The sequence below is a fragment of the Pinus tabuliformis genome, chromosome X (assembly GCF_031772625.1).
Source record: "Pinus tabuliformis cultivar Carrire ecotype Pingquan chromosome X, CPIR1, whole genome shotgun sequence".
Taxonomy (NCBI): Eukaryota; Viridiplantae; Streptophyta; class Pinopsida; order Pinales; family Pinaceae; genus Pinus; species Pinus tabuliformis.
The window spans coordinates 595,461,875-595,476,432 of NC_142308.1; the positions used below are offsets into that span (position 1 = coordinate 595,461,875).

General features: G+C 35.1%; 3 pseudogenes across 1 annotated transcript; 2 read left to right on the forward strand and 1 right to left on the reverse strand.

Moving 5' to 3' along the window:
- Positions 1-948: 948 nt before the first annotated feature.
- LOC149141424 (small ribosomal subunit protein uS17z-like) lies at positions 949-6,500 on the reverse strand (annotated as a pseudogene). Its single transcript, XR_016265081.1, has 5 exons — positions 6,442-6,500; positions 6,267-6,367; positions 1,343-1,486; positions 1,164-1,253; positions 949-1,070 (listed from the first exon to the last, which is right to left on the reverse strand). The product of XR_016265081.1 is annotated as a small ribosomal subunit protein uS17z-like (transcript).
- An 840-nt stretch (positions 6,501-7,340) lies between these two features.
- LOC149141425 (glutathione S-transferase TCHQD pseudogene) lies at positions 7,341-7,691 on the forward strand (annotated as a pseudogene).
- Positions 7,692-9,985: 2,294 nt separating this feature from the next.
- Positions 9,986-10,336, forward strand: LOC149141426 (glutathione S-transferase TCHQD pseudogene; annotated as a pseudogene).
- The last annotated feature ends 4,222 nt before the right edge of the window (positions 10,337-14,558 follow it).

Here is a 14,558-nt window from a genome sequence, read left to right on the forward strand (position 1 = left end):
ATTCTCTCACATGGCCATGCATGCTGATACTAACTGGATTTAATTGCACAACGCCTCATCAACACACATTGGCTAAATATAGTAAAATCGCAGGGCATGACTGTTTCATTATTTTCAGTCATCTTTCAATCATCTCAAAATTTTTGGGCATTCGCTAAAATTCCTTGTATGGTTTCTTTTTTCATCCGAGAATAAGAGATTATTGTATTAAAGTGGCCCAGTAAAGAATCTGAAAGGACCCTTGACCCTTGAATGGCTGTAAACTTTACTTCGCATAAGCCCCCAAAATAAGCCTAGATAGTTGCATCCAGTGATATAGAAAATGGAATAAGCATCAAAATAATGATGAGGATTCACAACGCCTAGAACCCTTGATATTTGATCAGTACAAAAAAATCAGCAAGAATCCTTCTTTGCAGCTCCTATAGTTTAAAATCCACGCACATTACAAACCTCTTGTGTGAATTAAATTTCAACATCTTCACATGAAATACTATTGGCAACCATCACATATAACTAGATTGTCTTAGGCACCTTCATAAATTCAAAGTTATGCTGAGAAAGTTAGGTGTATTGATCATTTGATAGCAATATTTATTATCACCAAGTCAATAGCTCAAAGCACACGAATGTCACCTCCTAAAGAAATAATTAAAAGCGAAACTCCTTGCCATATATAATAAAATAAATATGACATCGTCATATTTGGCTATTGGAAAATATATATATATATTCGAAGAATATGCCTTCAAAGGTTTACTGGATGCTAAAACCAAAACAAAAGTATCCAAGAACGGTGGACTTTCAACTACCAAAGAGTAAACATGCGTCGTACATCTTTTTCAAAATTCAACACAGTAACCAAAAGAAGGATTAAACTAACAAAATTAATTTTGACCAAATGATAAAATAGTAAGTAACCCTCAACTCTGTCGAAGCCCACTCTATCACACTTAATGGAAGAAAAAAAACAGATTCATATTGCAGTGAAGGCTTTCTTTGCAGAACCACTGCTAGAGCCTGCAGGAATCACCATCAGAACATTAAACCTTATAGTCTTGGACAAGGGCCTGATACAAGCAAATCATATAAAATGTTAACAACCAATAAAAACACAAAAAAGAGTCACAGGTTTTAGTGGATATTCCCATAAATAGATTTACCTGCATTGCCCAATGATAACATGATCCCCTTCTTTGACACGGAAACAGGGTGAAATATAGGTTGGTATGTTCGAATGTCTCTTTTCATATCTGTTAAGTATGCAGACATTCAAAAATTACTATTTAAATGGAACTGTATAGAAATATAATTGAAATTCACTATAATGTTCTCTAGTTACCTCTGATATTTCTTGACAAAATGGAGATAGTCCCTACGGACAATAATTGTCCGTGTCATTTAGCACTGTGACATGTTCCAGCTAATATACGACCTCTTATTGAAACAGTACCAGTGAATGGGCACTTCTTGTCGATGTAGGTCCCTACATAAAAACCAAGAAAACCTAGTTCACACAATCCAGTGGAGAAAGACCCAAAAACATATAACAGACAAATACGTGCATTGACAATCTAGTTGAGAAAGACTGCGGTAATATAAAATAATATGCACCAATCACAAAATATTTGCACGAATCAGTGGAAACCGAAAGACCAAAATAAAAATTATAGATAAAAGTAAAATAATAAATAAATAAATAAAACCAAGATGATTGCACAACTTCTAGTTCATGTATCAGAATCAAGAAAAAATGAAAACTAATCATAAGAATGACATCTTGATTATTATTAAAATTCTTAATTTTGCTTTTATTATCATATGTTAACGATGAAGGAAAAAGAAAAAAATTAATCAGTGCATATAGATAATATTAAAAATAAAAACAGTAGGGTAATGATCATTCAACTGCCTCTCAACACCGAGTATCATAGCTTCTTGAAATTAATTCCAAAGCTTTGAATCTTTCAGGTAAGATCGGATATGCAAAACGGATTCTGTAAAGAATACTATCTTTTTCTGTAAAGAAATAATTAAAAGCAAAAATCGAGTCTGTAAAGAATACCATCTTTCTCTATAAAGAAATAATTAAAAGTGAAAACCAAGTCCGTATTATTTTTATGACAGTAACCCCGCAGATGATTTTCCTGCATCTGGAATGATTGTTTGTTGGCCACAGCTGATACAGGGCAAGCATGGGGTTATCTTTGCAGTTGATGATTTCTTGCTAAGTTCCCTGCTGGTAGTGAATTTAATTAATTTCCTTGGCACTGATTGACCAGATAGTAGAAGTTGGTTTTGTTGGCAAACCTATGATGGAGGGAGCTCCTACTTTCTTTGAAAATGCTCAAAAGGTGTCTTAGAACACAAGATATATTGTAAATGCAAGAGATAAAACTGTTGCAAGTTGGTTTTGTTGGCAAACCTATGATGAAGAGAGTTCCTATCTTCAAAATGCTCAAAAGGTGTCTTAGAACACAAGATATATTGTAAAAGCTTTAGACAAGACTGTTGGATCATTACTTATCCTATTAGAATTTGGTACTCAAAAAGCACTTCCATACCTGGCATGCTACTTTTACCACTAACATTCTTACTAAACAGGGGCTCTTCAGCTACAGAGACCTACAGAATGTGTGTTCAAAGAATTCAAAACATCCTACAAAAAGGTTTTTTATTATATCAATTTGGATGATTCATCATATAGCTATTTTTGAATCACAGCAGCTACTTCCCTGACTTCATAGACACTATATATTTTGGTAAACAATAAGAAAGAAATGTGATTCTGCATTCAATTAACTCATATGGATTGATAGTTGAAGATCTACAGCATAGTGTGAGCCTGGTAAGTGATTGATGCATGTATTGGGCATGAGAAGTCTGTTCCAGTCTATACTAAATTATAAAGGGCTCTTGTTTACAGGTTTAATTGTGTTTTTATCATGATGGAGTCAATTTTCAGTCTTAAATATGAAGACTTAAAATGTATTTCAACCTCAAATGTATTTATGGGAAACAACTAAAAGGTAGTGTTAGAATTTTCTCCGGAGTCCAATACACATGGATCAAGTAAGTTACATTTAAATTGGCAAGCACAAAGACATTTCAAATGGCACCAGGATCCCTGCTTTCCATATGGTGATAATTTTCAGTCTTATGGGTGGAATCATGGTAATTTCCTTGCATGCAGGTGGCATGCAGCTTCAGCCTTCTTGGGAGAAACACCAAGATGGTCGATGCCCATAGGAAACTAAAATGTCTCCAAGTAATGGGTAGCACTAAGATAGTCACAAGATGTTCATTGCCACAATCAAGCATTCTTGTCCCATCAAGTTCCCAATATATGTTGTTAGTAGAGTAGATATGATCTCAACCATTATGAGTTCATTCAACCATACCCCCATACTAACAAACAATATTTTGGGAATTCATAACAACTACACCATTTCTATACCTGGTGTGTCTTCTTACTCGTGCAACCTTGCTACAAGGAAGCATTTTGGCATTCAAATGGATAATTTAATAGAAACAAAAATTAAATGCAAAATAATATATACAAACAAAATATATCGCAATAATCAAATCTGCCCAAAATTTAAACACCATACCTTGAATAGCTTATTTGGGGGTCTTGAAGCCAAGACCCACATTCTTCCAAAACCTGTTGCCACCTTTTCTAGGATGTTTCCCCTTCCCAGACTTCTTAGAACTGCAACAATATAAATTAAGGATCAAAAGAGAAGCAAATCAAAAGATTCTAAACATGAAATAAAATCAAATAATACTACAATATGATTACCTGAGAAAGACTTTTGGTTGCTTTAGAAAAGCTCTCTCAGTCTATGAAATCAATACAAGGAATTTGTATCAGAGATGTCCCATTAGTTGATAACAATGACAATACTAACAACAACGTTTTCACTGTTCACCGACAAATACAAGCTTCAGAGTGGCATAGAATATTGGAAAAAGGCGTTTGGCTTCTATTAAAAGGGCTTGTTAGGGTTAACTGCTTTTTTATAAATAAACCCATCTACCAATATTTGAGCATAGCGATATAATAATAGAATGGATGATCGGAGAGCCTATCCCAATATTACATATATACCCATACCCTGAATTGAGATTAATAGCTTTAACATGAGCTCGCAACTCCAAACACACAAAAGAAACATGAGAAAATCAAGAACCCCGTTTGATAAAAGTACTAAAGTCTAAACTCAAATCCCCATTGTTTAAAAAAATTAAAAGTCTTGGGCAAATCCTGAGCTAGCCATTCGCAAGACAACTGGAGAAAAAAAGACCAGCTGAAGGCACCAACACATTGGAATATCTTGTTTTTATTATTAACAAGATCCTAATAAAGTTGGCATCATGGAAACTTTGTCTACTAATTTATGTTATTTCCAAAAGTTTCCAAATAAGGACCAAACATTCTAATGCGAATCCTACAAGCCAAACTAACAAGGGACCAAAAATAGCTTTTGGCCATTCTACACCCCAGATTACTGAGGGTCTAACCAGTAAACACTTATCATTGGTTCATGGGACTTGAAACTCTTTACACTAAATCAGTGTCCAAGTGATCACGCTATTCATTTTTTTAGCAAATTCAAAAGGCAAGTTGTCATTACTCGTCTTGTGGAAAATCTTGATTTGGCAGAAAAGTATCACAACAAACTTCAAACCATGCATGCCATGGAGGAAATGTTGAAGGATCAGGAGGCTTTGGCTTCAAACACGAATGAACTTATAAGGCTACTGAATGAGGCTGAGAAACAACTTACAAACACAGAGCTTTTGGCTGGAGCTGAGTTTTCTATGGCGGATTGTGCATTTATCCCTGTGCTTGCGAGAATAGAGGTTTTGAAGTTGGAAAAAGAGTATTTTCAGAAGCATCTCTGTCTTATATATTACTTCGAGTAGATGAAGGAAAGACCAAGCTATCAGACTGTAATAGGCCCAAATTCCACCTTTTTTGGAAAGATGAAAATTTTATTGCCTTCTATCTGTAATATGAGCATCAGGAGATTGCTACATAACTACTAGTATGCATGGTATTATTTTGTTTTCCTCTATCTATAATATGATCATGAGGTTGTTGCATAAATATAGTATGCATAGGATTATTTTGTTCTGCATGATTACAGACTATATAGAACCCTCAACCCCTTAGATGACCAAGCAAGCAAGCAATACAATAGCATAGTCATGAAGCTTGTGAAGGGCCTATTGAGATTTTTATGCCTGCTATAGAAATTTTGCGAGCTCTGTTGTAAACAGATTCACAGGCAGGCTAGAATTTTGAAGTGGGCTTAGCTGTTGGTTAAGCCACTGGAACTATTGATTCCTTTTTTTCTATGGGAATGTTAATTGTCTTTGACAGCAAGCATACGGGCTAAGATTTTATTTGTGACTCTGTTATATTTTCTCTATAGTTAGCTTGATTAATGCAAACAATGAAAGACTTAGCAATGGTACTTAAATCAGTCATCTTTAGGAGCATCACAAGAACCAATCAGTATGATATATAATTTCGACTTTAAATTACCATTACAGATCTTCTGACAAGTTATTCTAGCAGCATTTTCTAATCAGTATGCTATATAATTTCAACTTGAAATAGCTCTTCTGACAAGTTAAGCTAGGAGCATCTTCTAAGCACTGCTTGAAGCATAATATCTTCCAGCATATTTCCTTTAAAAGATGTGACTGAAGCTATTATCCGGTATTGGTAATTTTCGGAGGAAGTAATCCTTTCAATAGACTAAAGCAAGAAAGAACATAGAAGATATATTTTGTTACTATTGGGAGATAAAATGGAAAATAAACTCGTGGCTTATATGAAATGGCATTTCAGTCTTCTCGGCAGAAACACCAAGATGGTCGATTCCCACATAGGAAACTAAAATGTCTCCAAGTAATGGGTAGCACTAAAATAGTCACAAGATGTTCATTGCCACAATCAAGCATTCTTGTCCCATCGAGTTCCCAATATATGTTGTTAGTAGAGCAGATATGATCTCAACCATTATGAGTTCATTTAACCATACCCCCATACTAACAAACAATATTTTGGGAATTCATAACAACTACACCATTTCTATACCTGGTGTGTCTTCTTACTCGTGCAACCTTGCTACAAGGAAGCATCTTGGCATTCAAATGGATAATTTAATAGAAACAACAATTAAATGCACAATAATATATACAAACAAAATATATCGCAATAATCAAATCTGCCCAGAATTTAATCACCATACCTTGAATAGTTTCTTTGGGGGTCTTGAAGCCAAGACCCACATTCTTCCAAAACCTGTTGCTGCCTTTTCCAGGACGTTTCCCCTTCCCAGACTTCGTAGAACTGCAACAATATAAATTAAGGATCAAAAGATTCTAAACATGAAATAAAATCAAATAATACTGCAATATGATTACCTGAGAAAGACTTTTGGTTGCTTTAGAAAAGCTCTCTCAGTCTATGAAAACAATACAAGGAATTTGTATCAGAGATGTCCCATTAGTTGATAACAATGACAATACTAACAACAATGTTTTCACTGTTCACCCAAAAATACAAGCTTCAGAGTGGCATAGAATATTGAAAAAACGCGTTTGGCTTCTATTAAAAGGGCTTGTTATGGTTAACTGCTTTTTTATAAATAAACCCATATACCAATATTTGAGCATAGCGATAGAATAATAGAATAGATGATTGGAGAGCCTATCCCAATATTACATATATACCCATACCATGCATTGAGATTAATAGCTTTAACATGAGCTTGCAACTCCAAACACGCAAAAGAACCATGACAAAATCAAGAACCCCGTTTGATAAAAGTACTAAAGTCTAAAATCAAATCCCCATTGTTTAAAAATTTAAAAGTCTTGGGAAAATCCTGAGCTGGCCGTTCGTAAGAAAACTGGAGAAAAAAAGACCAGCTCAAGGCACCAACACATTGGAATATCTTGTTTTTATTATTAACAAGATCCTAATAAAGTTGGCATCATGGAAACTTTGTCTACTAATTTATGTTATTTCCAAAAGTTTCCAGATAAGGACCAAACAGTCTAACACGAATCCTACAAGCCAAACTAACAAGGGACCAAAAATAGCTTTTGGCCATTCTACACCCCAGATTACTGAGGGTCTAACCAGTAAACATTTATCATTGATTCATGGGACTCGAAACTCTTTACACTAAATCAGTGTCCAAGTGATCACGCTATTCACTTTTTTAGAAAATTCAAAAGGCAAGTTGTCATTACTTGTCTTGTGGAAAATCCTGATTTGGTAGAAAAATTATCACAACAAACTTCAAACCATGCATGCCATGGAGGAAATGTTGAAGGATCAGGAGGCTTTGGCTTCAAACACGAATGAACTTATAAGGCTACTCAATGAGGCTGAGAAAAAGCTTACAAACACAGAGTTTTTGGTTGGAGCTGAGTTTTCTGTGGCAGATTGTGCATTTATCCCTGTGCTTTCTAGAATAGAGGTTTTGAAGTTGGACAAAGAGTATTTTCGGAAGAATCCTTGTCTTATATATTACTTCGAGCAGATGAAGGAAATACCAAGCTATCAGACTGTAATAGGCCCATATTCCACCATTTTTGGAAAGATGAAAATTTTATTGCCTTCTATCTATAATATGAGCATCAGGAGATTGCTACATAACTACTAGTATGCATGGTATTATTTTGTTGTCCTCTATCTGTAATATGATCATGAGGTTATTGCATAAATATAGTATGCATAGGATTATTTTGTTCTGCATGATTACAGACTATATAGAACCCTCAACCCCTTAGATGACCAACCAAGCAAGCAATACAATAGCATAGTCATGAAGCTTGTGAAGGGCCTATTGAGATTTTTATACCCGCTAAAGAAATTTGGCGAGCTCTGTTGTAAACATATTGACAGGCAGGCCAGAATTTTGAAGTGGGCTTAGCTGTTGGTTAAGCCACTGGAACTATTGATTCCTTTTTTTCTATGGGAATGTCAATTGTCTTTGACAGCGAGCATACGGGCTAAGCTTTTATTTGTGACTCTGTTATATTTTCTCTGTAGTTATCTTGACTAATGCAAACAGTGAAAGACTTAGCAATGGTACTTAAATCAGTCAGATTTAGGAGCATCACAAGAACCAATCAGTATGCTATATAATTTCGACTTTAAATTACCATTACAGATATTCTGACAAGTTATTCTAGCAGAATTTTCTAATTAGTATGCTATATAATTTCAACTTGAAATTACCATTACAGCTCTTCTGACAAGTTAAGCTAGCAACGTCTTCTAAGCACTGCTTGAAGCATAATATCTTCCAGCATATTTCCTTTAAAAGATGTGACTGAATCTATTATCCGGTATTGGTAATTTTCAAAGGAAGTAATCCTTTCAATAGAATAAAGCAAGAAAGAACATAGAAGATATATTTTGTTACTATTGGGGGATAAAATGGAAAATAAAATCATGGCTTATGTCAAGGGAGAAACACCAAGATGGTCGATGCCCACATAGGAAACTAAAATGTCTCCAAGTAATGGGTAGCGCTAAGATAGTCACAAGATGTTCATTGCCACAATCAAGCATTCTTGTCCCATCGAGTTCCCATTATATGTTGTTAGTAGAGCAGATATGATCTCAACCATTATGAGTTCATTCAACCATACCCCCATACTAACAAACAATATTTTGGGAATTCATAACAACTACACCATTTCTACACCTGGTGTGTCTTCTTACTCGTGCAACCTTGCTACAAGGAAGCATTTTGGCATTCAAATGGATAATTTAATAGAAACAACAATTAAATGCACAATAATATATACAAACAAAATACATCGCAATAATCAAATCTGCCCAAAATTTAATCACCATACCTTGAATAGCTTCTTTGGGGGTCTTGAAGCCAAGACCCACATTCTTCCAAAACCTGTTGTCGCATTTTCCAGGACGTTTCCCCTTCCCAGACTTCTTAGAACTGCAACAATATAAATCAAGGGTCAAAAGAGAAGCAAATCAAAAGATTCTAAACATGAAATAAAATCAAATAATACTGCAATATGATTATCTGAGAAAGACTTTTGGTTGCTTTAGAAAAGCTCTCTCAGTCTATGAAAACAATACAAGGAATTTGTATCAGAGATGTCCCATTAGTTGATAACAATGACAATACTAACAACAACATTTTCATTGTTCACCCACAAATACAAGCTTCATAGTGGCATAGAATATTGGAAAAAGGCATTTGGCTTCTATTAAAAGGGCTTGTTATGGTTAATTGCTTTTTTATAAATAAACCCATCTACCAATATTTGAGCATAGCTATAGAATAATAGAATGGACGATCGGAGAGACTATCCCAATATTACATATATGCCCATACCCTGCATTGAGATTAATAGCTTTAACATGAGCTTGCAACTCCAAACACGCAAAAGAACCATGACAACATCAAGAACCTCATTTGATAAAAGTACTAAAGTCTAAACTCAAATCCCCATTGTTTAAAAAAATTAAAAGTCTTGGGCAAATCCTGAGCTGGCCGTTCATAAGACAACTGGAGAAAAAAAGACTAGCTGAAGGCACCAACACATTGGAATATCTTGTTTTTATTATTCACAAGATCCTAATAAAGTTGGCATCATGGAAACTTTGTCTACTAATTTATGTCATTTCCAAAAGTTTCCAAATAAGGACCAAATAGTCTAACGCGAATCCTACAAGCCAAACTAACAAGGGACCAAAAATAGCTTTTAGCCATTCTAGACCCCAGATTACTGAGGGTCTAACCAGTAAAAACTTATCATTGATTCATGGGACTCGAAACTCTTTACACTAAATCAGTGTCCAAGTGGTCACGCTATTCATCTTTTTAGCAAATTCAAAAGGCAAGTTGTCATTACTCATCTTGTGGAAAATCCTGATTTGGAAGAAAAATATCACAACAAACTTCAAACCATGCATGCCATGGAGGAAATGTTGAAGGATGAGGAGGCTTTGGCTTCAAACACGAATGAACTTATAAGGCTACTCAATGAGGTTGAGAAACAGCTTACAAACACAGAGTTTTTGGCTGGAGCTGAGTTTTCTGTGGCAGATTGTGCATTTATCCCTGTGCTTGCCAGAATAGAGGTTTTGAAGTTGGACAAAGAGTATATTCGGAAGAATCCTTGTCTTATATATTACTTCGAGCAGATGAAGGAAAGACCAAGCTATCAGACTGTAATAGGCCCATATTCCACCTTTTTTGGAAAGATGAAAATTTTAATGCCTTCTATCTATAATATGAGCATCATGAGATTGCTACGTAACTACTAGTATGCATGGTATTATTTTGTTGTCCTCTATCTGTAATATTATCATGAGTTTGTTGCATAAATATAGTATGCATAGGATTATTTTGTTTTGCATGATTACAGACTATATAGAACCCTCAACCCCTTAGATGACCAAGAAAGCAAGCAATACAATAGCATAGTCATGAAGCTTGTGAAGGGCCTATTGAGATTTTTATGCCTGCTATAGAAATTTGGCGAGCTCTGTTGTAAACACATTCACAGGCAGGCTAGAATTTTGAAGTGGGCTTAGCTATTGGTTAAGCCACTGGAACTATTGATTCCTTTTTTTCCTATGGGAATGTTAATTGTCTTTGACACCGAGCATACGGGCTAAGATTTTATTTGTGACTCTGTTATATTTTCTCTGTAGTTAGCTTGATTAATGCAAACAGTGAAAGACTTAGCAATGGTACTTAAATCAGTCAGCTTTAGGAGCATCACAAGAACCAATCAGTATGCTATATAATTTCGACTTTAAATTACCATTACAGATCTTCTGACAAGTTATTCTAGCAGCATTTTCTAATCAGTATGCTATATAATTTCGACTTGAAATTACCATTACAGCTCTTCTGACAAGTTAAGCTAGCAGCATCTTCTAAGCATTGCTTTCAGCATAATATGTTCCAACATATTTCCTTTAAAAGATGTGACTGAAGCTGTTATCCGTTATTGGTAATTTTCGGAGGAAGTAATCCTTTCAATAGACTAAAGCAAGAAAGAAAATAGAAGATATATTTTCTTACTATTGGGGGATAAAATGGAAAATAAACTCATGGCTTATGTCAAATGGCATTTTAGTCTTCTCGGGAGAAACACCAAGATGGTCGATGCCCACATAGGAAACTGAAATGTCTCCAAGTAATGGGTAGCACTAAGATAGTCACAAGATGTTCGTTGCCACAATCAAGCATTCTTGTCCCATCGAGTTCCCAATATATGTTGTTAGTAGAGCAGATATGATCTCAACCATTATGAGTTCATTCAACCATACCCCCATACTAACAAACAATATTTTGGGAATTCATAACAACTACACCATTTCTATACCTGGTGTGTCTTCTTACTCGTGCAACCTTGCTACAAGGAAGCATTTTGGCATTCAAATGGATGATTTAATAGAAACAACAATTAAATGCACAATAATATATACAAACAAAATATATCGCAATAATCAAATCTACCCAGAATTTAATCACCATACCTTGAATAGCTTCTTTGGGGGTCTTGAAGCCAAGACCCACATTCTTCCAAAACCTGTTGCCGCCTCTTCCAGGACATTTCCCCTTCCCATACTTCTTAGAGCTGCAACAATATAAATTAAGGATCAAAAGAGAAGCAAATCAAAGATTCTAAACATGAAATAAAATCAAATAATACTGCAATATGATTACCTGAGAAAGACTTTTGGTTGATTTAGAAAAGCTCTCTCAATCTATGAAAACAATACAAGGAATTTGTATCAGAGATGTCCCATTAGTTGATAACAATGACAATACTAACAACAACGTTTTCACTATTCACCCACAAATACAAGCTTCAGAGTGGCATAGAATATTGGAAAAAGGCGTTTGGCTTCTATTAAAAGGGCTTGTTATGGTTAACTGCTTTTTTATAAATAAACCCATCTACCAATATTTGAGCATAGCGATAGAATAATAGAATGGATGATCAGAGAGCCTATCCCAATATTACATATATACCCATACCCTGCATTGAGATTAATAGCTTTAACATGAGCTTGCAACTCCAAAAACGCAAAAGAACCATGAAAAAATCAAGAACCCCGTTTGATAAAAGTACTAAAGTCTAAACTCAAATCCCCATTGTTTAAAAAAATTAAAAGTCTTGGGCAAATCCTGAGCTGGTCGTTTGTAAGACAACTGGAGAAAAAAAGACCAGCTCAAGGCACCAACACATTGGAATATCTTGTTTTTATTATTAACAAGAGCCTAATAAAGTTGGCATCATGGAAACTTTGTCTACTAATTTATGTTATTTCCAAAAGTTTCCAAATAAGGACCAAACAGTCCAACCCAAATCCTACAAGCCAAACTAACTAGGGACCAAAAATAGCTTTTGGCCATTCTACACCCCAAACTACTGAGGGTCTAACCAGTAAACACTTATCATTGATTCATGGGACTCTAAACTCTTTACACTAAATCAATGTCCAAGTGATCATGCTATTCATTTTTTTAGCAAATTCAAAAGGCAAGTTGTCATTACTCGTCTTGTGGAAAATCCTGATTTGGCATAAAAATATCACAACAAACTTCAAACCATGCATGCCATGGAGGAAATGTTGAAGGATCAGGAGGCTTTGGCTTCAAACACGAATGCACTTATAAGGCTAATGAATGAGGCTGAGAAACAGCTTACAAACACAGAGTTTTTGGCTGGAGTTGAGTTTTCTGTGGTAGATTGTGCATTTATCCCTGTGCTTGCCAGAATAGAGGTTTTGAAGATGGACAAAGAGTATTTTCGAAAGCATCCTTGTCTTATATATTACTTCGAGCAGATGAAGGAAAGACCAAGCTATCAGACTGTAATAGGCCCATATTCCACCTTTTTTGGAAAGATGAAAATTTTATTGCCTTCTATCTGTAATATGAGCATCAGGAGATTGCTACATAACTACTAGTATGCATGGTATTATTTTGTTGTCCTCTATCTGTAATATGATCATGAGGTTGTTGCATAAATATAGTATGCATAGGATTATTTTGTTCTGCATGATTACAGACTATATAGAACCCTCAACCCCTTAGATGACCAAGCAAGCAAGCAATACAATAGTATAGTCATGAAGCTTGTGAAGGGCCTATTGAGATTTTTATGCCTGCTATAGAAATTTGGCGAGCTCTGTTGTAAACAGATTCACAGGCAGGCTAGAATTTTGAAGTGGGCTTAGCTGTTGGTTAAGCCACTGGAACTATTGATTCCTTTTTTTCTATGAGAATGTTAATTGTCTTTGATAGCGACCATACGAGCTAAGCTTTTATTTGTGACTCTGTTATATTTTCTCTGTAGTTAGCTTGATTAATGCAAACAATGAAATACTTAGCAATGGTACTTAAATCAGTCAACTTTAGGAGCATCACAAGAACCAACCAGTATGTTATATAATTTCGACTTTAAATTACCATTACAGATCTTCTGACAAGTTATTCTAGCAGCATTTTCTAATCAGTATGCTATATAATTTCGACTTGAAATTACCATTACAGCTCTTCTGACAAGTTAAGCTAGCAGCATCTTCTAAGCACTGCTTGAAGCATAATATCTTCCAGCATATTTCCTTTAAAAGATGTGACTGAAGCTGTTATCTGGTATTGGTAATTTTCGGAGGAAGTAATCCTTTCAATAGACTAAGGCAAGAAAGAACATAGAAGATATATTTTGTTACTATTGGGGGATAAAATGGAAAATAAACTCATGGCTTATGTCAAATGGCATTTCAGTCTTCTCGGTAGAAACACCAAGATGGTCAATGCCCACATAGGAAACTAAAATGTCTCCAAGTAATGGGTAGCACTAAGATAGTCACAAGATGTTCGTTGCCACAATCAAGCATTCTTGTCCCATTGAGTTCCCAATATATGTTGTTAGTAGAGGAGATATGATCTCAACCATTATGAGTTCATTCAACCATACCCCCATACTAACAAACAATATTTTGGGAATTCATAACAACTACACCATTTCTATACCTGGTGTGTCTTCTTACTCGTGAAACCTTGCTACAAGGAAGCATTTTGGCATTCAAATGGATAATTTAATAGAAACAACAACTAAATGCACAATAATATATACAAACAAAATATATCGCAATAATCAAATCTGCCCAGAATTTAATCACCATACCTTGAATAGCTTCTTTGGGTGTCTTGAAGCCAAGACCCACATTCTTCCAAAACTTGTTGCCGCCTTTTCCAGGACGTTTCCCCTTCCCAGACTTCTTAGAACTGCAACAATATAAATTAAGGATCAAAAGAGAAGCAAATCAAAAGATTCTAAACATGAAATAAAATCAAATAATACTGCAATATGATTACCTGAGAAAGACTTTTGGTTGCTTTAGAAAATCTCTCTCAGTCTATGAAAACAATATAAGGAATTTGTATCAGAGATGTCCCATTAGTTGATAACAATGACAATACTAACAACAACGTTTTCATTGTTCACCCACAAATACAAGC